This window comes from Corvus moneduloides, chromosome 2 (assembly GCF_009650955.1).
Source record: "Corvus moneduloides isolate bCorMon1 chromosome 2, bCorMon1.pri, whole genome shotgun sequence".
Lineage (NCBI taxonomy): Eukaryota > Metazoa > Chordata > Aves > Passeriformes > Corvidae > Corvus > Corvus moneduloides.
This window is the reverse complement of record NC_045477.1, coordinates 113,684,202-113,708,051: the sequence shown is the minus strand read 5'-3', so window position 1 is coordinate 113,708,051 and position 23,850 is coordinate 113,684,202. Positions and strand designations below refer to the sequence as shown.

General features: G+C 37.3%; 1 protein-coding gene across 10 annotated transcripts in view; it reads left to right on the top strand.

Moving 5' to 3' along the window:
* The window catches only part of DMD (dystrophin), a 1,179,964-nt gene that overhangs the window by 345,871 nt on the left and 810,243 nt on the right, over positions 1–23,850 (top strand). The window lies entirely within an intron of this gene.

The window sequence follows — 23,850 nt, the reverse complement described above, 5'->3', positions numbered from 1 at the left end:
TATGAATAGTTTTGATTGTATTTCAAAGTGTTTTGCATTTTCCTTACAGTGTTGTGCATTTTAAATGAAGGATATTAGGTGAGCGTATTATCATGCATACATTACTGCTTGTCATACTCAAGTTAAATTCGCTGTGTCTGTTCCCAAACACAGTCTGCTCTGTAGTGCTGCAATCAGGAAAAAAAAATTGCAAGGCACAGTAGCTCCTAGCCTGAAATAATTAACTTCCTGAAAGTTAGGCCTCTTTCAGCTTCACTGAATTCTGAGATAGAATGTTTGTCTTAAAAGTCAAAGAATAAGGAAAAAAAGAAGATAAATATTACATCATGTCAAAGCGTTGGTGGGAGGGGGTTAACTTCAAAATGCAACTCAAATACTCAGATACTTTCCATCTGTGTGGTCACATGTTCCCACAAAATTTTCCCACATTAAATTCAAAGACTACTTGTTTCTAATTCCACATAATGGGCAAAGAAATTGCTGAGGTCACATGTAGGGTTTTAATATTCTTCAGATATTGTTACCTCTCAGTGTTGGTGTAGAAAACTGTTCTTCCCGAGCTATCCTAACAATATTTGTAAAAAGTACAGTTTTATTGGAGCAACTGCTTCCATTCTTGGTGCTCCTCTGGGCATACCTATGAAATAAGGGTTTGGTCTTTGCATCCGTGGTCTGTGCTATGCACAGTTTATGCACCACAGAATAATTTTTTTCTTACACCAATAAAACATTCATGCTGAGGGCATATTGGGACTCTTGACTAGCTTCTCATCGATGAATATGCATTCTGTGGTTGGCAGAATTTTCTGATATCAGCAGCACTAAGTATTTGAATGCCTACAGTAACACTCAGAGATAAAGTAATAGAAGTAAAAAAAATTATAATAAATGTGTATAAGTGTAATACAGTCATATGAAACAGTAAATGTAGTAGTAATGTAGAAATATTTTACAGACACAGTTATCTGCTTGGTATTATTTATTGCCAAGGCAGGACTCATCCCTAAGGAACTTTTGGTAACTTAGCTGACACTGAACCATGCCATAAATCAAGTCCCTCCTGATGGGAGAGAATTTTCTGAAAGTCCTTGCGAGGAGTTTCAAAGATAAACTGAGACTTTTCCTTGAGTTTCAATGCTTCCAGATAGTTGTTTATTAAGTCTTATCAAAGGAACAGAGCCACTAGCGTGACCCAGGTACAGCACAGAGCTCAGAAAGCAGGAGTGAAGGCTCTCTATCAAGATTTACACAGCCTTTTAAAGATATTTTAACCAATAGTTACTAAAAACGTACATTATTTTCACTTTCTTACCAATTGTTCAGTAACACGGCCAGGAACGGCAGAATTTTCTATCCGGTCATTCCAAACTACTTTTACTGCAGAACATGGAGTAGTAGAAGAAGGAGAAGGTTTAGAGAACAACAACAATCCTCCATTTTGATATTTTTTGCTCTTATCTATTTACTACAGAGAGAAGCCCAAAACCTCTAAATTTTTCACCCTGTGACAATCTTACATAGTAGTCTATCACCTAATTCACACCACTGTATTTTCTAGTTCTTGTCTGACCGTTGGTAATTTTTTCCAAGGTTGGAGGCTAAAGCAGTGTTGTTCAGGGGAGTAAGAACCCTTTAAAACAGGCAGAGAAATATTCTCGGCACTCTGGGTTCCTACACTTAGCATTTGAGAAAACTGGCATAACGACAGCCCTGCTACTATATGGTATTCTGTCATTTGTTGGGGTTTTTTTTCCAGAGAGATTTAATTATAATCTAGAAATTTGAATTTCTGTCGGTGGAAACTTGGCCGGTGGAATATTACTGCAGGACTCTTCCAATTTTTGAAAACATTAGTTTTGATACATTTGTTGAATTGTGGAAATCATTAACTTAGTTTGGGGAATTTTAATGTGATTTTATTCAGGACTCTTTAAAATTAGGGGACAGTACTTAGAATGTGACCTATGTCACTGAAATTCGTGCAAAGTACTGAGGGAGCAAAGTGTGTTGATTCTACATGGAGGGGGATTGTGCATTAAGAGCTGACTTTACTGTAAGACTTCAGAAAATATAATGCAAAGTTTTGTTTCCATGTGGTGACCAAATCAATGGTTAAGCCTAATTTGTAATTCATACAATCTGGTGCCTTCAGTACTTTAAGGTAAGGAAGATTTTTTTACCAGAAAAGTAACTTTTTTGTCTGGTTGTCTGGGCCAGAGGGTTCCTTGCTGCAGTGAAATAACCAACAATGAAGAAGTGAAAGATCTGTCCTTTTGCTGACAGATCTTCCATGGACTTCCCAGAAGTCTTCACCTAAATATTTTTATCCTGCATCTATATTCAGTGCTTTCAGTAAGGATTTTGCCTGAGACTCCAGTGTGTTTCCAGTACAGTTTTTTGAGACATACCATTGTTGCAGTCCCTGGAAATAGTGTTAGTTGCATGCTTGCTTGGTGATTATCTATGACCTCTACCAATGCCAATGGCATGTCTTATTAAAAATAATCCTTTTGATTCCATTCTTTTGGAAGTTTCCATTGATAGCTGCCCATTAAAATATGAAAGAACTTCGACATTTGAATTAATGAAGCTAAGTCCTTGTATCCAGGCTACATAGTTTTGCAAAAGCAGTTTCCAGAATCTTTGATTCATTAAGGACCTTTAAAATGTTACTTACTGCCACAGTTCAATCTGAATGTCTCAGAGGCACATGAATTTGTATTAAGACTCAGCTTAAACATTCCAAACAGCTTTTCCTACTTGCCTGTGAAAAGAAATCCAGCATAAATTTAAACCTAAGTAACAAAATTTTCACGACAAATATTTGCACCTTTACTTCAGCTAGATTCTTTACATTCCAGATTGAATCATGATTCGGGGGTGATTGATCCACAAGTGTTTTATACTGACTGACTTAGAAAGATGTGACATTTTCCTGGCAGTGTCACAGTGCATTTCAAGTGAGTGGATTTAATGTCGTATATGGCATAGACAACCACTCATAAACTACTTCACATGTATGTGTGTAAACCACACTTTTTTATTCTTAATGAAATATTAAAGGACTTTAAGTAAAAAAAAAAAAGCCAAAGACTGTTTTCTGAGACCTTCTCACATCTCTTGGGTTTGTTCAGTAGGCCACAACATGCTGAGTAAGCAAGAACTGCTTCTCATTCCGTTCTCAAAAGATTTGTTGCTACTGAAAATTGTCTAGTGTATGATGACAACTTGTAGAGTATGACAACTGCACAAGTTAAGGGAAAACAGAGGTCCTTCATACTGGCACAAATACTCCATACCTGCTGCAGACTTTGTACTACATCAACAACAGCACCACCACCACCTTGCACTTAAAAAGAACAGACCATTGTGTTCTGTATCATTTCTTAATCAACTGACTTTTATAATTTTATTGTGTCTTAAAAAAAAAATGAGGCAAGCCTACAAATGGTCTTTGTAGCTGTTTACTGTTCAGTTAACTTTTTAGGTTAAGAAGTTACAAACAGGCCAATCTGACAGTAACTGCAGCGCATAGGAGAAGGCTGAAGGATCTTCTTCAGATATTTTTCTAAGAAGTGTTATCACCGTCACAAGTATCATTTGATTCAGCCAAACAATAGGGAAAATTCCTTTCTCCTCACCTAGTCAAAAATATTCATAATTTCAGTTTGCTGAATATTTTAAGGCCTGAATTTAAAGGCCCAGTTACCTCCAGGTTTTACACAGAAGGAATTTTAAACCATTTTGAATTACTGGGAAGCAGAGTATTCATATAATGGATATTTGCTTCATAAACTGTCATGGATGGGAACAGAGGAAGAAACAATACTTGGAGCATTAAGATATATATACTTTCTCAGAAATTTAAAGAAATGTTGGAAGAAAATGATCCAAAACCACTTTTAATTTTAAAAGCCCTTGCCATACTCAGTTTTCAATGATTTAAAAATGCTTCACCATGCAATTCTTCAGTTTATTTACACACAATTCATTCCCTTCCCACTTTTTGTGGTGACCCCTAAAATATTTTTCTTTTATCTGCAGAACTACCGGTATTTTTAATTTTTTTTAGTTCTCTATTCTGTTATCTAAAAAGAGAGTTGCCAGATTAGGAGTCTGAGATGCCCAGCTGCTGAGGCAGCTCAGTTCAAGGTCTGGGGACCAGGCTATGACAGGTATCTGGTGGGAGAAGACATTAGTGTGGAGCTTTTGAATCATCTGTATCCCCTGAAGGTGGGGTTTCTACAATTCAATGCATTTCCATTTTATCCACATAGTCCTCTGCCAGGGAACCAAACACACAGCTTATAAACTCTGTTAAGTGCATAAAAATGGTATTAAGATACCCATACATATTGAGACTTTGCTATATAATTTACAGATTCAGGTTTTATGGCCATCATAGTCTTGAAGTAAAAAATGTGAGGGTGAATTTGTGTTATCTTCAGAAGAGCACCCCATTGAGAATAGGGTAGGTTTCACTTTCCATTTATAGAATGAAACTTGACCTGAAAAGATATTATGCTATTTTCAAGTGATATGGGAATTGGCCTTAGTAATAGAAGTGTAGTTTTGTGTGTGTTTAACCTACTTTTCCTCTAATATATTTTAATGCTATGAGGGCTGTCTGGCCTCTAGTCCTTTAATGCACACTACACATGCTGATGAACCAAGAAGGCTTTCAGTGTATCTGAGATGTAGACTTAACATTCTTCCAAAATATACCCTGGTGGGTCTTAATGCTGTAGTATAAGACATAAACAGATATTATGTGCATTTTAATGTCTTACCATAAAAATGTGAATTTAAGGTAAGGAAACATCTGTGAAATTGGGCATTTTGAATTTTTATTTAATTCATCATTGCTTTTTGAATCTATTCTCAGTAAACTTAAGAATGAGACAATGCTGTCTTCTTTTAGTAGCAATACTAAGAAGTTGGCAAACATTTGAAAAAGAAAATCAGACCAAAAAACCATTTCAGGCTTCAGTTTATATCTCTATTAAACATTTATATCCCATAAAAATAGCATGGAGTTTTTTCAGTCAAAAAGCAAGCGACACAAAAAAAAAAAAAGCTGAATCAAAAAGGAGGAAAGTGAATAATATTTAATTTATCTGTGCAGTGAATTAAATTTATATTATGTCATTAAGGCACAATGAAGTAGCTGTAGGATGTGGGATATATTTGAGAGAACTTTAGGCAGAAGCAATGTACAAACAACATAGAAGCTTATGATAAGCCCTTACTATTGAAAATAGTATAAAACCTTGGCATTATTTTGTCTACCAAACTGAAAAATAATATTTGTTGTGGTATCTAGTTCTAAAGGCAGGTACACCCCTTCCTCTACAGGAAATTATATAGTTAAACAAGTGTAGCATCCTTTACAGGGTCAAAACTTTTCTAGGTTGTTAAGATCTGGTTATTAAAATTATTTTGGCCTCTGCCCAAATTCAAGTGCAAAGGAGACAACATGCTGAAGTCAATAGTATGGATTATATTTAACAGTATATGTGAGGTAGAGAGAGAGATAGAAGGCAATGGAAAAAGAGGTGGTGAGGGGGAGGAAAGGAGAGTGACAGAGACAGATTAAGTAGAAAGTGTCACCACTCCATGGATCCTGACAGCATCCTGTTGATCCTCTTTTTCTGGTCTTCTCTGTGGTGAGGACCCTACAAAACTTGGAGTTCAATGGATTAATATATGTTCAGGCAAGGTGGGAATGCTCAGGTGCGTCCCCAGGGGAGAAGTTTGACACAGTCTCCTGCAACAGACTCTGGGTCTGTTGCATCACTTTGCATCATGTGCAGTGCTCTGGTGCAAGTCCTCAGGTATGGGTCTGGGGGATGCTTTGGGGGTCTTTGATGGTTTATGACACCTGCTCAGCTGCCTCTCATGGGACTGTCCTGTGGATGTGGCCTTCCTGGAGTGGTGAATTTTATAACTGAGATAGTTTGTGTAAGGGAGGGATGGGTGTTCACTGCCTTTGACCAGAGGTTATGTACACCACATCCCCAGAACTCTCCTCCTCCTGCCTTGGCTGCAGGGGAGTCTGCACAAGCCTGGCCTCAGTCTGTGGGTTTTGGCTTCCCCTACTGTGAACTCAGCCACAGCTGATTTTCAGGGCAGCTCCTGGGTTTGGCTTTCTTTGTGGATAGATTCTTCTCCCTCAGCCATGTTTACTTCTCCCTAGACCTGAGATAATTGAACAATAACATCACCTTTATCTTATCTCAAGTTCCAATTAGGTGCTTAACTCACAGTCCAAAGTTCCAGTCAGGAAGCATGTTCTGGTAGGGGTGGACTTTGGTCATTGCAGCTTCTTTATACAGTTTTACCATAAGGGGCCAAAAGTCCTTCATAACAATGTTTAAGCCATTAAGCATAGTAGAAAATGAGAGAAAAATTAGTGAGACTATATTAGTGTCTTCAGATATGAGTGAAATACTTTAAAGATATTGCTATACATTTGCTTAAAAAGTAACTCTCATACAAATATTTTGTGCAAGCTTTGGATTTCAAACTGGAGTGAGTTCCTATGCAAGAAAAAACATCCTGATTTCTTGCAGTTACTGAGGTAGGATCCTTCATGCATCTGGCTTGGAATCATTGTCATCATCACAGTAGGCCTCTTACTTGCAAACAGTATTCTCAGTACTGACAGGAACATAAGGACAAAGCTTGACCTTCAGGAACATATGCTGCCATCAAAGAAAAATAAGCCAGCAGGAAACCCACATGTTATTTGAAATTAGATTTTGGACTTTTCAAGACAGTGATGACTACTTGTGCACATTTCTGAGCGTAGGAAAATATGGTTGTACTCTCTGAAGTCTTCAGATGCCAGAGGCTTACTAGAAAATGCTAATACTAATAAAGACTGATAAACATTTGTATTATAATGTTGTAGCACCATGCCTGTAAGTACTGTAAGTACACTATCCTTCCATTAGTGGATTATCTGTCAGAAAGGTATCACATTGTGCCCAGGAGAGCCTCCTCTGTTGTAGTAATTTCCAAACTCTCTTTGGTCCTTTTTTTCTTACGCCTTTTTCTTTTTTTGTTTTGTTTGGCTTTTGCATGTTGGTGGGCTGTTTCTTGTAGAAGTTAAAATATATTTCTTTTCCACTGATTGATGAGCACTGTGATATGTAGGTGGTTTCTGGAGGGGGAGAGTGCTTTTGTGTAGAAGGGATGAGTTTGCTTTCTTCTGAAGCATTTTGATATTGCCAATTAGTAGCTGTGAGGGAAGTTGGTCTTCAAGAGGCATTGGCACAAACAGTTGAAATTTATAATTATATTCTTCAAAGCCTCATAATAGGTAATACTAATTTGTTAGAACTCATACGGTGAATGAAACAAACCTCTTTCATAGTCTCCTTCTCTCTGAATGATTGTTGAATAGAACAGATACTCAGATACCATATTTGAGGTAATTCCAGGATGGGAGGTGATGCCTTTTCCTGGTCTTAAAATCAAGAGTCATACACAGTTAGAAGGGGAAAAGGGATTTTACCTTGGTATTTATTTTAAGGATCCTTAGGTGCACACATCCAGGTCAAATGCACCGAAATGCACCCCGCAAAAATGCCCACCCCAAAAGATCTGGTATAACATTATAGGTTTTACTAATTAGCATATCTATCAAAGATTCCCCAATGAGAGGCTCTAGTGAGCCCCCCTCCCCAAGGAACCTTCCCCTGGATGGTTCTATCTTGGTTTACAGAATGTGTTCTGAAGAGGACCTTGGGGTCTGGTGCACACTGATCCCTAGCTACGAAGCTTCTAAAATGTTTAGTCTCTCAGCTTGACAAAGTCCAATACTGTAGGCAAAAGCACTAAGAATACAGAAGTTGTAAACAAGGTATAACAGGGGTATAAAAGAAAAGGCAAAAAATCTTCATGGCATCAGAGGGATGCCATGAAAACTTAGGGTTTTCACCCTTGACTATTTTCAGCTCCTTAATACCTCAAGTTTTAACTTCCTGCTTTCAAGAAGGAGGTTGGCACAGTAGTTTGCTGTAAAAGATTTTCAAATGGTTATGTAAATGTGAATATTTATAATTTCTGAGTGTTTAGTATTACAGATTTGAGTATACTCAGATTCTAAGATGTCATTTTCATGTTACAGTTTCATATTTAGTAAGCTAAGAAAATGATTTTTTTTTTTTTTTTTTTTAAAGGGCTACATTTTGGCTCCATTAGGCAAAATAACTAGAATGTTAAAATGAGTTACTCTGGTGTATATTGAAGATTTAGCAGTGAAACTTTATTTTAATTTGGTTGCCTATTTGAAAACTACTGATTTAAAAAATTAAAAATAAGGAATTTTCTCAATTTCTTTCACTTGCAGAAGATGTTGAGAAATTAGAAAGAAATGTGATAATGTTAGAAGTTCTGACAGATTAGATGTTTGTCAAAGTGAATGCAGTATTCAAGATGGATTTTGCTGGGGTACTGTAATATATGTACTGAAAAAGCTACATATGGTCCCTAAATGTATCATCCTAGAAGGCATTTTGAAGGACACAGTAAGGTGTGCCATGCCAAAACCACGTCAGGACCCATAACTAAAAACTACAGTCAGCTGCAGATTTCATTTACAAACATAGAAAAGGTCTTTACAAATATAGAAAAGCCATATGGAAAAACAAAGGTTATTGTTCTGGGTATCCTGCCTTCAGCAATGTCCAAAAGCAGAAGATTAAGAAAACATATATCAGGAGAGCAAGCACATCATTATTTGGTTTTTTCCCCATAACCTGACAGTCTCCAACAGTTGCAACTCAAGGACTTTCTGATCCACCACTTGCTTTTGGTGCTTAATAAGCTTCAGTGAGTTTCTCTTCTGTGAACTTCTTAGTAACTCTTTGAATTCAAGTCAGATTTAGCATCGGCAGCCTCCTGTTGACAGCAGGTTCCACAGCTTTGCTAACTACCGGGTGAAGAACCACATCCTCCTGCATGAGTAGCTGCCACATGCTGTTGTTATCCCAGGCCCCTCCTGCTTCTTTTTGTAGACCAGTGATATTGAATATCTCCATTATAGACACAGACAAAGGGATCAAGTGCACCCTCAGCAAACTTGCAGATGGCCTCAAGCTGAGTGGTGCAGTTGACACACCTGAGGATCAGGATTCCATTCAGGTAGACCTGGACAAGCCTGAGAAGCGGGACCAGGGAATCTCATGAAATTTAACAGGTCCAAGTGCAAGGTGCTGCAGCTGTGTTGGGGCAACCCCTCATGTCAATCAAGGCTGGGGATGAACAAATCAAGAGCAGCCCTGTTGAGAAGGATTTGGGGGTGCTGGTGAGTGAGAGGCTGGACATGAGCTGATGGTGTGCATTTGAAGCCCAAACAGCCAAACATGTCCTGGACTGCATCCAAAGCACTGTGGCCAGTACGACAAGAGAGTGGATTCTCCCCCTCTGCTGTGGTGAGACCCCACCTGCAGTGCTGCGTCCAGCTCTGGGGTCCCAGCACAGGAAGGACATGGACCTACTGGAGGGAGTCCAAAGGAGGCCACCAAGATGATCAGAGGGATGGATCACCTCTCTCACAATGAAAGGCTAAGAGAATTGTTCAGCCTGGAATAGAAAAGTCTGTGGGATGACCTAATTGTGGCCTTCCAGTACCTGAAGGGAACCTAGAGGAAAGCTGGAGAGGGGCTTTTCACAAGGGCAGGTAATGATAGGACAAGGGGGGAATGGCTTTAAGCTGAAATAGGGTAGATTTACATTAGATATTAGGAAAAAACAAAACTACTGTGAGGGTGGTGATGCACTGGAACAGGTTTCCCAGAGAAGTTGTGGATGGCTCATCCCTGCAAGTGTTCAAAGCCAAGTTGAATTGGGTTCTGAGCAACCTGTTCTAATGAAAGGTATCCTTGTCCACAGCAGGGGGGTTGGAAATAGATGATCTTTAAGGTTGTTTTTTCTTGGAGGACGACTGACCAGCCCCTTGTTCTTCTGGTTTCTGGATTCTACTCTGCTACAGTGGAAAGTTATTCGTTCTCCACTTTCCGTGAAGTGAGTCTTACCATGCTTTCTTCATGGATGTGAAATCACAAGGATATTAAGGAGATCTTAAGATTGTACATAGAGACGGACACTTTAAGAGTCTGAAGCACTATATGATCTCATAGTGGTCTAAATAGAAGTATACCCAGCATAATTTTTTAGCTGAGGCAGCACATATGGACCATTCCATTTTGAAAATTGTGAGCTTTGATTATAAACATTATGGTCATTTAATGGAGGACTTAATTAACATTAGGTAGATTACTGCAAAAGACTTGTTTCCCTTGCATTTAAATGTATGAGTTTTAAATGATTTACAGTCAACTCAAAATCAAGTTACTTTTCACTGGAACTCTTGTAATAGTTTTCCTGAAATGTCAGTGAACCAAAAAATGTAGGAAGGAGAACACATATTTGAATGAATAGTAAGCAATTATTTGTAGTAAAAAAAAAAAAAAAAAAAATTAAAATGCATAGTTGATTACTGATATCTTTTCAATTTATTGTAGATTCATTTGAGCTAATTAAAAGCACACAAAACATGATTTTAAAGTAGGAAACAGTTGTGGTTCTGCAATAGCGTTCATTATATAATCTATTTTTGCTCTTTTAATTATTTATTTTATGATAATTTTTATGCATTCTACAAATTATTTCTGATTCATTATTGCACAAATTTTTATTCTTTTGAGTGGAACTGAAAAATAATAAGCATTAAATCTATTTTAAATATGTGTTCATGTTTCCACAAACTTTATTTAGAATTACAGCACATGAAAGTCCTGTAAAGATCCCATCTTCTTGAACCCAGATCAACCACCCTTCTGGATAACTCCCCCCAGTTTATATACTGGGCATGACGTTCTGTGGTGTGGAATATCTCTTTGGCACCTCCCTTGACCTGCTGCCCACACTGCTTTAGGTGCAGCCCAGGACACAATTGGCTTTCTGGGTCACCTGTTCCGGCTATGCTCGCTCCCAGTTTCTTTTGCTGACCTTCTCACTGGCAGAGCATGAGGCAAAAAGAAAAGTCTTTGACTTAGAATAAACATGACTTAGCACAAAACCAAAACATCAGTGTGTGATCAACCCCATTCTCATTCCTAATCCAAAACACAGCACTGTAACAGCTACTGAGGAGAAATTAATTAACTCTATCCCAGCTGAAACCAGGACACTGTTATAGCAGAACTCCAAGGATGAGACTTATGTTCAGGTTGTTCCAGTGCTGTAGGATCATAGGATGATTTGGGTTGGAAGGGATCTTCAAAGGACGTCTAGGTCCCACCAGGGATATCTTCCATAGACCATGTGTCTCAGAGCCCTGTCCAGTCTGACCTTGAATGTTTCCAGAGATGGGGCATCCATCACATCTCTGGGTAACCTGTTCTGGTGTTTTAGCAGCATAAATGTAAATGAAAATCTTCCTTAAATCTAATCTAACTGTTCCCTCTTTTAGGTTAAAATTATTACCCCTTGTCCTTTTGCTATAGACCCTATTAAAATACTTGTCCTCATACAAAAGAGCTTTAGACTAGAAATACCACACTACTCAAGAAAATTATTAAAACTGCTGTAAATACTTCAGAATTTGCACAAAATTTTTTTCCATTGCAGGAAAAATGAAAATCTCAAGGTGACAATTGTCCCCAGATCATAATATCTGTCTTTCTATGGAGCTTAAATAATTTAGCAGCTGTAAACCAGCAACATTTCCTAGAACTTTCATGAAAAAATTCCTGACTTTGACAGTAACAGAAAATTTTGAAAGCAGTAATGAACTCCTGAAAACCAGTTGTTTATTTTGTAAGTATCTTTGAATAAAGGCTCATTTATTTCTCATTGATATAGTAGTGTGTAACACTAAACAAAACTGGCATTGCTCATAATTTTTTTTGCATTTTTTTGGTTTAAATTCCAGCATTCAAGGACTGATTAATGTCAGGCAGTTGCCTGAGCAAGCCTACACTCTACAGTAAATAACACTTTTTAATTAGTCCTGATGTGGATTGGAGACTGAATATCTGATTAACATTCATAGCAGCAGTTGAGTGACTTTCATGAATTGTGTGAGCCCATGCATTGTGTAACCTGCAGTAACCTCTCAGTGTTATATACATCTTGCCCGTACACGATCCATATATTGCGCTGATATTTGCATAGCTGCTTCCCGAAGGCCCAGTAATTCTGAGAAGAGTGTGCTGAGTCAGATGCTGTGTCCCCTTATGCATTAATCCTGGCAGGAATGATGTGTGGGCCTGCAGGCTGTTCAGGACCAGCCACTGGAAACTCGCCTAGGCAAATCAGAGGGTGCCCATGCTACAGGGGTTCTTCTTTGTGTACCCAGGGCACTTAAGGTGTGAGGACTTGCATGACTCAAAACATCATCACTGATCCTGGAGATACTGTTGTATCTGCAGAAGGCAGGGACAAGGTGGTGCCATCTGCAGTGGGGGTATTGCCCAGAATTCTTCTAAAAAAGATGCAGTCTTTGAAGACTCTAAGTCTTTTTCTAAGACTCTTTCACGTCTAAGTTTTCTTTTAAAAGTTGTTGGATGGAACTTTTGAAAGGAAAAATAGAATTGTCCCATGTCTATTCTCTTCTGGTCCCTTGATTTATGAATTCTGGTATGTCTTTGGGGATAATCTTTTCTCAGTTTCAGAAACTGGTTCTAAGTTTGGAAGATGGCAGAATCTGCAGTGCATATGTGGAATTCCACTGGGCAAGCCTTCAGTATATGATACTGTGAGTTCCATGTCACACTCTGAGCCCTGATAGCTGCTGTTCTGAGTCTTTGAGGCTGAGCTATGTGGGCTTCGATTCAGGAAGCCAATACCATCTTCCCCAAGCTCTGGTATTGCATATGGTTTTCCATATTTCTATTATTTCTTCTTTTCATATGTGACAACCACTCTGTTCTACCTTGTTCAGATGGGTGGTACCTCTTGGGTGCTGGTTTATTCCACTGTCTTCAGGCTACTGTTGTGTGTTTCTAGACTGGTTGGTGGTCATCTGTTTCCTCTGAATAGTTTTAGGCTGAGGGCTACTCTCTACACTGTTTTTATAAGAATGACATGCAAACAATTAACATTAAAATTAAACCTTACATTATCAGTCATATATATATATGTGTATGTGTATATATATAGATAGATAAACAGATTTCTGGAGCCATTCATATGTTGTTAACACAAAAAATGCAATGAAAATGCAAGCTAAAAGTTAATTATTTCTTCCTTATTCACTTTACTACAGTCAATTTTTAATTATGCTTTTAAAGAGAAATTCATCTTATGTTGCTATTTTTATTAATTATTAAAAGAGATCCATATTCACAAATTCAAGTTGTTACATAAATTCTTTTGCGATTCTATTTAATTTATAGCCAGATATTACAAAAGAAGCATATTCCAATCATTTGCAGTAACCTACCATAATTAGTTGTGGTGATTTAAGGTGCATGTGCATGCTACCTGCTGGTAGCTTAAACACAGCAACTTACTATGTAAAACATAACAAATCTGTTGAACATGTTTACAGAAAATAATGTGCAGAACTCATAGAAATATCAACTCAGGATCTATTCAAGAGGTCTTCTGATATTGTGACCAGTTATCATTTCATTTATTTGCCACATAAACAGTTACGTGTGGTTTGATGAGCTGTGGAGAAAGAAAAATGGAAAATTTATATTATTTTCAATGTAAGAAAATTATGTAATAGATATGTTACCTGCATACATTATTTACATTAGAAGCACTCCAAGAGAATGAGAACAAAAATATAAACAGAAAAAACAAATAAAGATCCTTTTTCCTTTTTTTTTCCTTCTTCCCAACATCCTGAGTATACCAGATCACAATATTGGTACCGATGTGGGGGAATAAAACCTGAGTTTTTAAAGAGTGCTACAGTAATGGGCATATATCATCAGATAATGTAACACCCAACTATAACATGCTTTTGGCCATTCATAAAATCTGAAAATGGACCTCATGACTTATGTGAGGTGTGAACTAGAATGGCTGTGAAATGAGGAGCAGACTGGTCTGTCCAGCAGTAAGAGAAAGGCAGTCACAGAGATCAGGATTACTTCAACCTTGCGCAATGGTAGTGCCACACTCACAGCTCATCCTGGGTGGTCTGTTGTCAGGCTAGCAGGGCTTCCATACATGTAAATTTGAATTTGTCAAAAGAAATAGAAGTTTTCTTTGAATGTCCTTATATCCTGCTGTTTCACTGTGTCTTATAATGTTCTGCTATTCCCATGAAAATACTGTCCTCTTGGTGCTTTTTTTCCCTATGATTTCATTCTGAATGTCTTAAATTTTTACATACAGACAATTGCTCTTTAGCAGACTACTGATTTTTAGTTGTAGTTCAAGTGGAAATTGTGCTTTCAAGAAAAAAATGTTGGGTTTGTTTGTTTGTTTTGTTGGTTTTTAATAGAAACCAATTTCTCATATTTAGATAATGAGCAATGTATCTTGATATATAAAAAAATGGAAGGCAAGGAATGGACTGCATTGGAAAACTGTATCCTTTTAGCCATGTAGTTTTACAGGCAGATTTTCAGTCTCTAAAGTTATGCTTGACTTTTCCAGGTGGGAAAAAAAGTGGAAGAATCTGTTTTAAACTCCTGCCTGAGCTCAAGCAGAGGGCGTATATTCACTCTTTTAAGCAAGTCATTTAAATTAGTATCCCATTTACTGCAAACAAGCTTGTTGGGAATATGAACAGTGGTTGTAGGGGAAGTGCCAGAACAGTTCTGGGTTGTAGTGCATGCAGTGAGTCCTCCTGCTCAGCTGGGCTTTGACACAGAACAGCAGTTAATGGAGTAACCTTCATTCTGAATAAATAAATACTGACCTTTACTTTTCACCAAGTGAAAATGATCACCAGCCAACTCAGATGTGGTGGCATAGATTTTACCATTGCTACAGATTTAAATGGCAATATTTAAAATAATTATTTACTTAATTTAACTATTCCATGTAACAAGGTGACAAGAAGTGACTGTGTGTGTGCCAAAAAATGCAATGTGTTTGATTAAATGTTTGTGATTCTTTAGGATGGAGCGTGAGTCATCCACTAATAGTCAGTACTAAAGGTTCAGCTGAATCAATGAAAAGACATTTGAAAAAAAAATGTTTGCAAGCAGTGCTATCTCAGATATATTAAAAGTTTGGTTTTTATTTGGCTGCCAAATTGTGTTTGCTCTTGAGGATGACTTCTCACTGATGAAGACTAAGTACATACTTCCATTACTTATTTATTTACATATTCATGATGCCCCTCTTCTCTTTCATCATTCCTTTGTATTTTTTGTTAAAATTAAAATAATAGTCAGGTTGTTCCTAATCAAGACCTCAATGAAAGACAAAAAAAATACAAGAATTAGTGGGAATAGAAGCATGACAAGAAATGCCAGAACTCTTTCGCACTTCCTCCATAGGTGAAGTCAACTCAAACAAACTGGATGATATGCCACAATGACGTAGTTTACCCAGTTGTCCAAGTTAAGGTACTTTCTCTGCTTCGGTGGGCAGTGCCACCACTTTGCAAACACAGAAATGGAGCTACCAAGTGAGCCGTGGTGTAGAGTCAAACTGAGTTTTGTTCTAAAGCTTTTGTGCAAATGACACGTCAAATTTGCCTGTTTCACATCCTAGTCAGAGGAGAACTGATCTAGATTGTCTCTTGTTTATATAACAGTTGTAATTCAAGTAATAGCAGTGCTTTATAATCAGGGGGTTTGTTCTTTTTTGTTTTCTTATTCATGAAAATTACTGTTGCTTTGTCTTGTTTGATTACAGTTGCACCTATTTAGAAGCTTGACTATTTGCCTATTACAAGTATAGACAGAAGAAGAGGTTTGTCTGTTTTATTTATTCTCAGAGATGAGATTATGTACCCGAAGGGATTCCAAAGTAAAATTTTGAAATTCCACTTATCCTTTAAATACCTCATATATTCTGTGTAGAGAGGATTTAAGCTCTAAGCTGATGAAAGAAGTACTGCTAAAGCATATCTGTCAATAAGAGGAGAATCCTAACTCAGAAATGACATCTTCATATGTGAGGAAACACAGTACATGCAGTATCCTGTATTTCTTTGTGTAATAATTAAGCTGTTCTCTAAGACTCAGAACATGAGTAAGACAAAAGGCAAAAATTTTAGAATCTTTCTCTGCTCTCTGAGGTTTTGCACTAAAGCTTGTTATTTTCATCAAGACTGAAGATACTACATTTTTTCTGTTTTCTAATAACAATAATGTGTAGAAAAATAAGTTACTTGAGTACAAATATTCATGGAACATTCTGCTGTGAAACTATTCCTCTATTAAATGAGAATTTTAGCCAAAGCCTGCTAGATACAGTTTGTGTTTCTCCACTGGTAAGTGGGCTGCCTCTTCCTTTCGAAAACCCTGCATTTTAATCTTTTCAGCTCCTAGTGTTTAAAAATGCTGTTATAAGACTCTACCCACTAGAGCCTCAAAAAATAACTAAATACCGTAAATTAAAACAATACAAGTGTTCTGGAACATGTAACTATACTTAATGTTCCATCTTCTACTGAAAGTTACATCTGAGATAAGACTATAAGTAAAATTAGCTTTTAGTTTATGGTAGTTTTCTTCTTTATAGCTCTCTTTGCAGAGTGGGAAACATAATTTTATTTATACTTGAAAAAAAAAAAACTTCATTGTGGTCAATTTTTAGATTACATGAAGCTGGCTGTCCTGTCAAAAGAGCCCCTGTCCTTGACTCTGAATTCATATCTCATTTTTCAAACCTTGTAGGAACTTTCTGAGTGTATGTACATTCCCACTTCTAGAAGGTTTCTTTTGATCCCATTGCCAGTCTTCCAGTCCTTAATGGCCTTGAACATCATATGCTGGAAAATAAGAAATGCTTCAATGACATTCTCTAACTAGATTAAACTGGTGAAAAAGAGAGATGCCAGATTTGTTTTGTGTATCCCTGTAAGCTTTGTATTGTTTAAAAGAAATGCAGTAGATGCCAACATTGAATACCCACTGCTTACCTAAAAAGAAATTTTGTTCCCTTTAAAATATTTTAAATTACACATTTATTACTTTAATTTAGAGGTGAGTCTCTGGGAGCTAAGGAAACAGCTTAGATATACTAACATAATCGTGTGTGTCAATGCATCAGTATTTCTGTTCTGGATATGTATGGCCCCTCCAATGGGATGGTCTGGTTTATTTTAGAATGGAAATAACACTGTATTCCTTGGAAACTTGGGGATGCCCAAATGTTCTTCTCTGTAATGACACTAGAAAAATAGAATGACTGTGCTGAGGGGAAAATACACCTTTAGAAGCACTGAAGTCCCAGGAAGGTCTGGTATCATTCCCTAACTTCTGGGTGTGTATATGGAACTTCTACTCCAGGAGTGTGTGTCCTGTCCAAAGACACGAACTGCCTTCAGACAATTGGTAGGATCTGCCCCTAGATCCCTCTTTAAGGGTAGTGTTGGGTGTTCTGGGCCTGCTGCAGGCGCTGTGATTGTTCCTCTGTTGAAAGGCACAGGAACATTTGTTTCTCTGACTGGGAGAAGAACATGGCTTCTTTAGAGAAAGGTCGTACACCTTCCTCTCAGTTGGTCAGTAGCAGTCATTTCTAAAATACTGGTTTTCATCAGTTACTCCTCTATGTAATTCCCTGAAAAATTAAGTTAGAGAGCAAAAAAAGAGATGTCTACCATAAAGCCTGGGAAACAGATTGGATCCCTAACAGTAAGGAAGCAAAGTGGTTGTGCACTGTTTGACCTCCAACTGACCAACACAGAGTTTCAGCTGCAGCAGAAGGAATGCATCCATATTCTGAAAGGGAAAAGAATGCTGAAGGGAGAAAGGATGGCGTGGCTGGCAAGTTATTGTTTTATGCTTCCCATGAGTCCATGAACCTAAGGCCTGATTAAACAATGCCTGGTGCATCTTTCTTCCCTCTTGGCTGGAACAATATCCTTTTCTGCTGTAATAGTAATCCAGCATCAGTGAAAGAAGATGTCAGTCACTTTGATGAACTTCCCAACAGAATTGAACAAACCAGAAGCAAGGATGTTGGGGAGAGAAATTGAACTTTTAATATATTTAGCAGAGCAAGAACAGGTATTTATAGTCCTTCTTTTATTAAAACTGTCTTAAAAAGATCTGTTGAGATTAGTTCAATATTTCTTTATTGTATCACAGAGTGAGACATCAAATATTTTGACTGCAAGGAAAGGGTGATTCTTTAAAGTCTTACTAAGGGTAACATCTGTGAGCCAACTAAGTTTTTATTTCTTTCATACTGACATCTATTCAGCAAAATTTACAGATTTACAAACTGAACTGGAGACAATTACTTGAAAAAGTTATATAAGATTCATGGTTTATGTCCTTCTGCCTTTCTGGACTGTACCTTGTCTTTTAACTTTTTCAGCTGTCAGTCAGCAGTCTTAAGGTCCCAGCCAAACTGCAGTGCACCTCTGCCTCTTTGTTCCATAGCCCTGCATGCTGGGGACACAGCTGAATGCAGGGCAGCTCCCTTCCAGGCTCTGCAGTCCAGGTTTCCTATCCCTCCTGGAGTCAAAGGTCTTGTACCAAGATAAGATCTCAGTTATTTACCTGTCCTGAAAGTAAGAAGGACTTCTGCGTCTGCTAGTTTTATTGTAAGCTGATCTTTCCTGTGTACACCTAATATAACCTTAAATCTTTTGTCAACTGCCATGCTGAACCTTGAATTCTCTGTCTTTACAGTGCCTTTTCTCTTTTAATTTATTCTCTCTCTCTCCATCTGCTGATAGTTTCGTTTGCTAGATTTCCCATGTGAACTGATAATAATAAGGCAATAATACTGTAAAATGCATAAGAAACAGCATCCAACTTGTCTTACTGTAATAATCTTACAGTCTAGCCTCAAATGAAAAGTGTAATCTAAGTGCATACTTGTCTGCAAAAGAAAATGAAAAGTCAGAGATGTCTACCTGAGCCAAGGTTTTACCCTTTGTAATTTTTTCTTAAAAAAATGAGAAAATGTATCTATTACATGACATTTTTAGAAAACAGAAAAAATATATGTGTATTAAAGAAATTCAAATAATTGTTGTGTTTCCATCTTCTTTTATAATGTATTTTGCTGGAGCTGTTATTATGGATTCATTGCTTGAAATTTGGAGTATTTATGAATCTTAGGAAATAGAAGTACATTTCTACCCTTCATGTTTGTTGGAGAAAATTTATGACTTGTTATGGTTTAAGCCTATCTGGTAACTAAGCACCATGCAACTGCTTGCTCACTCCACGCTCCTTCCTCCTCCCAGTGGAACAGGAAAGAGAATCAAAAGGAAAAAATTGTAGGTTGAGATAAAAATATACTAATACTTCTACTAATAATAATAATGCAGATTTGAAAAAAATGCCTGAAAACCATACAGATAAACCCCAAGAAAAACAAGTGATGCACAATACAGTTGCTCACTACCTGCTAACAGATGCCAAACCCCATTCCCCTGGGCTGTGGGTGGGTGGGGTGGGGGAAGTGAGTGAGCAGCTGTGTGGAGCTTAGTTACAAACTGGGTTTAAAACACAGCAGGCCTTTCTGGTACCCAGTCTGGGGCCATCGTGCCAGGCCCTTGAATCCACACAGTCCAGTAATCCTAGTTATCCCTCTTCTCCACCTGGCTGGGGGCAGGGCCCTCTAACCTTGATCACAAGATACCCAACTTCTTTCTCGTAGAAGTGGATTAGGATTTCTTTCCATAGAGTCAGTAGTATAATCAGCCCTTCCATTCTCCCTGGGAAACTGTCCGCTGGAAACTGGAGCAACAACTTTCCTTAAAGAACTTCCATCTGTGATTGCTTTTCCCTGCCCTTCCCACATCTGGGCCTCTAGGCTTGAGGTACGTCTTCAATCCCACTTCCTCGTGTCCTCTACATGGCCCCGCTTAAACCTCAACATTTGTTCTTAATCATCATCTCCTCCTTTGCTTTGCCCTCTTTTCCCAACTCTTCCCTTCCTACTTCCTTTCCCTTTGCTCCACTTTCCTTTAATGAAGAATTGCCTAATTTATTAGGTAATTAGTGCTAATTTATTCCAAAATGTAACTGCTAACAGTTTTATGCTAATCAGAATTTTTTTGAGCTTTAACTCATTGGAGAGCCAATGTTCATGAACAGATGTCTTTATGCCTTCTCTGGACAAGTTATTTTTTTAATTATTTCATGACGTTCTCTGTATTTCTTTAATAATTACTGACTTGCACGTAGCTCTGAATAGAGAGCTTTTCATAGAATACCAGCTTCTCATGTAATACTTCCCACAATATTAACTTCCTCCATAATGTATGTGATGAATGAGCTGATTAAATAATTTAGTTGTTTGATAAAATTTATTTGTAAAATTTACATAGGGACAGTGAGGTCTATTATAGAGTCTTTGGAATGAGCACAGGAATGACAATGAAAGTAGACAGCAGTGAGATAAGTAGGATAAAGCCTGATGTTTTGAGATACCTTTTTGGTATCCAAACCAAAAAAAAAATTGCAGCTACAGGTATCTATTAACACTTGATTTCAGTCAATTTCCTGATTTTAATTTTTTTAAAATCTATTTCAGCAGCTTTTGTGTTTTTAGGTAATGTTCTTTGGCATAAAATTGTTTCACTTGCTGTCTGAGTTTGGAAAATGTTGGAGATACCATTTCAGCCTACTTAATATTCAGAGCATTCTAGAGTATATACATGCAGTTGAGTTATTACATGGAATACTCTTAAGTATTTTTCAATCCCTTACAGCACCTGGGGGGAAACCCTACATCAAATTCCACATTTTCCTCACATGTTAGTTGTACAGTACCCCATAATTCTAAGACTAATTTTAAGGCTTGTAACCATGGTGTAGTGTATGGTAGTTGGTTTTTTTCCATACCAATGTAATTTGTGAATTCCTTTCCTCAGTCATTATTTAAATTGGAGGGTGAATTTGATCCATGATAAAACAGGAATCTTGTTTTCCCCAACATATCAGATTTTTGAGTGGTTTCCTTTTAAAATAAATTACTTGGATTTCCTTCAGGTCCTCTGGTGTTGTATAAAGATCAGCAGTTGCAGGCAACACCCCTGTCAGCTAAACCAAGAAAGTTTGTGTTTTAATCTCTATTTAGCACTAAGTATGTAAAAATAATATATAAAACTGTCATATACTTAAATCCCTAATCTTTCTAGTCATTAAGATTTTAATAAAGTCCTGTCTGAGATTTTACTTTTGTTCTACTTCTAGAAAGGAATTTCTGCTTCTGGTGAAAAGTCACTTTGTGGTTTCCATCCGGTATCTTCAGTCCTTCCTCTGTTTTGCACTCTCTCTTGTCTCCCCCATCTCTTCCATCACTGTGGTTTTGAAGAAGGACAGTTAACTGAGAACAAACAATTCAGCTTGCAGCTTATTTGGGAATTTTTTAAATTCAGTTTTTGGATAAGTTTGTAATATAGGGTGAGTAACAAATCAACAGGCATAACAAATGGTGGAGGAGAGTCTTCTGAACATTTTCATACCTCTTAGGTAAAGGGCAGTGGTTTTAGGTCACAACCCAAAAAAGCTTTTTAGAAAGGTTATTTTCAGCAAGAATGTATAACAAATGGGTAGACATTTGTTTGGCAAGCCATTGACTAGCCATGTTTGGTTTTTTATAGTTTTCAAAGGTTCGAGTTAACAGGCACTTTCCAATGACACGATAAATTTACCTGATGCAACTTTGAGCCCTTTGTATCTCAAGACTTACTGCAGTGCCAATCCAGTGAAGGCATTCAATCTGTTTGAGGAAGAAGACATAATTACCTCATTGCCAGAAAAACAGCACCCTTCTTCTGGTTTACAATGATATATGTAGGGTGCCTTAGTGTATTTTTAGTTGTGATTAATGGAAGGTATACTTCCAAGACCCTAAAAAAATCAATGGAACTTTTGGTTTAAGGTTTACTTGTAATACGTTTGTAATTAATATGTCCTGCTGTGGATGCTACTGTGCTGTGTCTTTGTTTTCTTTCTAAAAGCTTTACAAAATAAAAAACCAAACAAAACAACATATTATTTGTTAAGCAGAATTCTTGACTGCCTAGATTGGTCGGAACATAAACATTATGAATAGCTTAAATGCTGCAAAACAGAGGAAAGACAGAGACACAGGTAGTTATGAAGGCTAGTTCTATTTTTCCTGTAGGATACAAACCAGTATAATTATATTCCATTGTCAAAGTGTCATTGTGCTCATATTCTCAGAGAGATTCAGTAGCATTATGGGCACAGCTCTTTCATAGTGTTACAGAAGGGCCTATTGATCACTCCAGCTTTCTAAAGAATGTGAAAAAGCTCCCTTAAAGTGCATAGATCTTGTGTTTCCCCTCCGCAAAAATGACTTTTGTTCTGCAAGATTAGGGAACAAAATAAGGTCTCTGATTTAGTTGCATGTTTTAATTTTAAATTTGTCCTACAACTGCAGGAATTCTGTACAAGACTTGACTCACATAATGGCACATGATTTTTCATACCATAGTTTAAAACATTTTTCTAAAACTATTTCTCGTACATGTGAGGCAGGAAATAGAGTTGCTGGGTATTATTACTTAAACAGATAATTCAAGGTGTTGAGCAGCATGAGTAAATCATATGTGAAGCTGTTCAGTACTGGTTTTCAGATATTTTAGTTAATAAAGTGGCATCATGTGTGTTAAATAAAAATTAGCTTAGTTGGATTGAGTTGTGCACGGTAGGAAAACTGTCTAGAAAACAGTGATTCCTACTGCTGTAGAAATTTTGTGACATTGTGGATTTGTTTGTTCCGTGAAACAGAAACAAGACCATACCAAAAAATTAAGGCATTGAAAGGAACTTTTGCCTCAGAAGAGCAGTCAGAGAGAAAGGTCATGGCAGAGTAGCTAATAGCACTGAAGTCTGTGCAGTACTCATTAATATGTATCGATGTGGAAAAATTAGTTTAGCACTGGATACTTTCCCTAATTCTGTCCTCTGTTTAAGTAACCTCCCAAAGGAATTGGTACTTTCTAACAAGATATGTCTTTCATGAAATTCCCAGCTAGTTCTAATGAGTGTTGCAGTGAGTACCAGAACAGCATTGCTGATAGGAAAGCAAATGTTTTCTGTATGATATGGATTCCCAATTTTACATTGCTCTGTGGTAAATGTGGAAGAGGTGCAATGTAGGTCAGCATAGAGTCAATTCTAGAAAGTTAAAATACAGATACTTCCTCTCAATCAAAGCATCTGTCAAACTTCAAAAATTAGAAAAAATGTGGATATGTGAAACTATTTTGCACTGCACAAAATAATCACTGCTTTTTATTGTGGTTCTCAACAGCTCTCATACAAAAAAATCTAAAAAATCATAGGTGCACATAAAACTTGCTCAGTGACTAGACTATAAAAAATTATATGTTTATATTTTTAATATTGCATGCATTAGTCAAAGTATGAGATCAGAAACTTGGTTTGAATTTTAGAAAGAGTGAATCTTTTTAACACTGTCACATGGGGGAAAATCCCAAGTATTTCCTTTCAGCTTTCACTGATGCTGAGTACAAAATATGAGTTGTGTGTCAGCCACTTACAGAAGTGAGGCCACGTTCCAGTACAATTCCATGCCCTATTAACATAGATATATTTATGAGATCCTGACTAGAATAAGTCTGACTCATCTCTCTCTGTGTACTTCCAAGTTTCTTTCTGACACATGGAGCACCTACTAGGCACTTAACTTTTATATGACTTCCTGTGTGTTTGGGGGTTTTTTTGGTTTGTTTGTTTC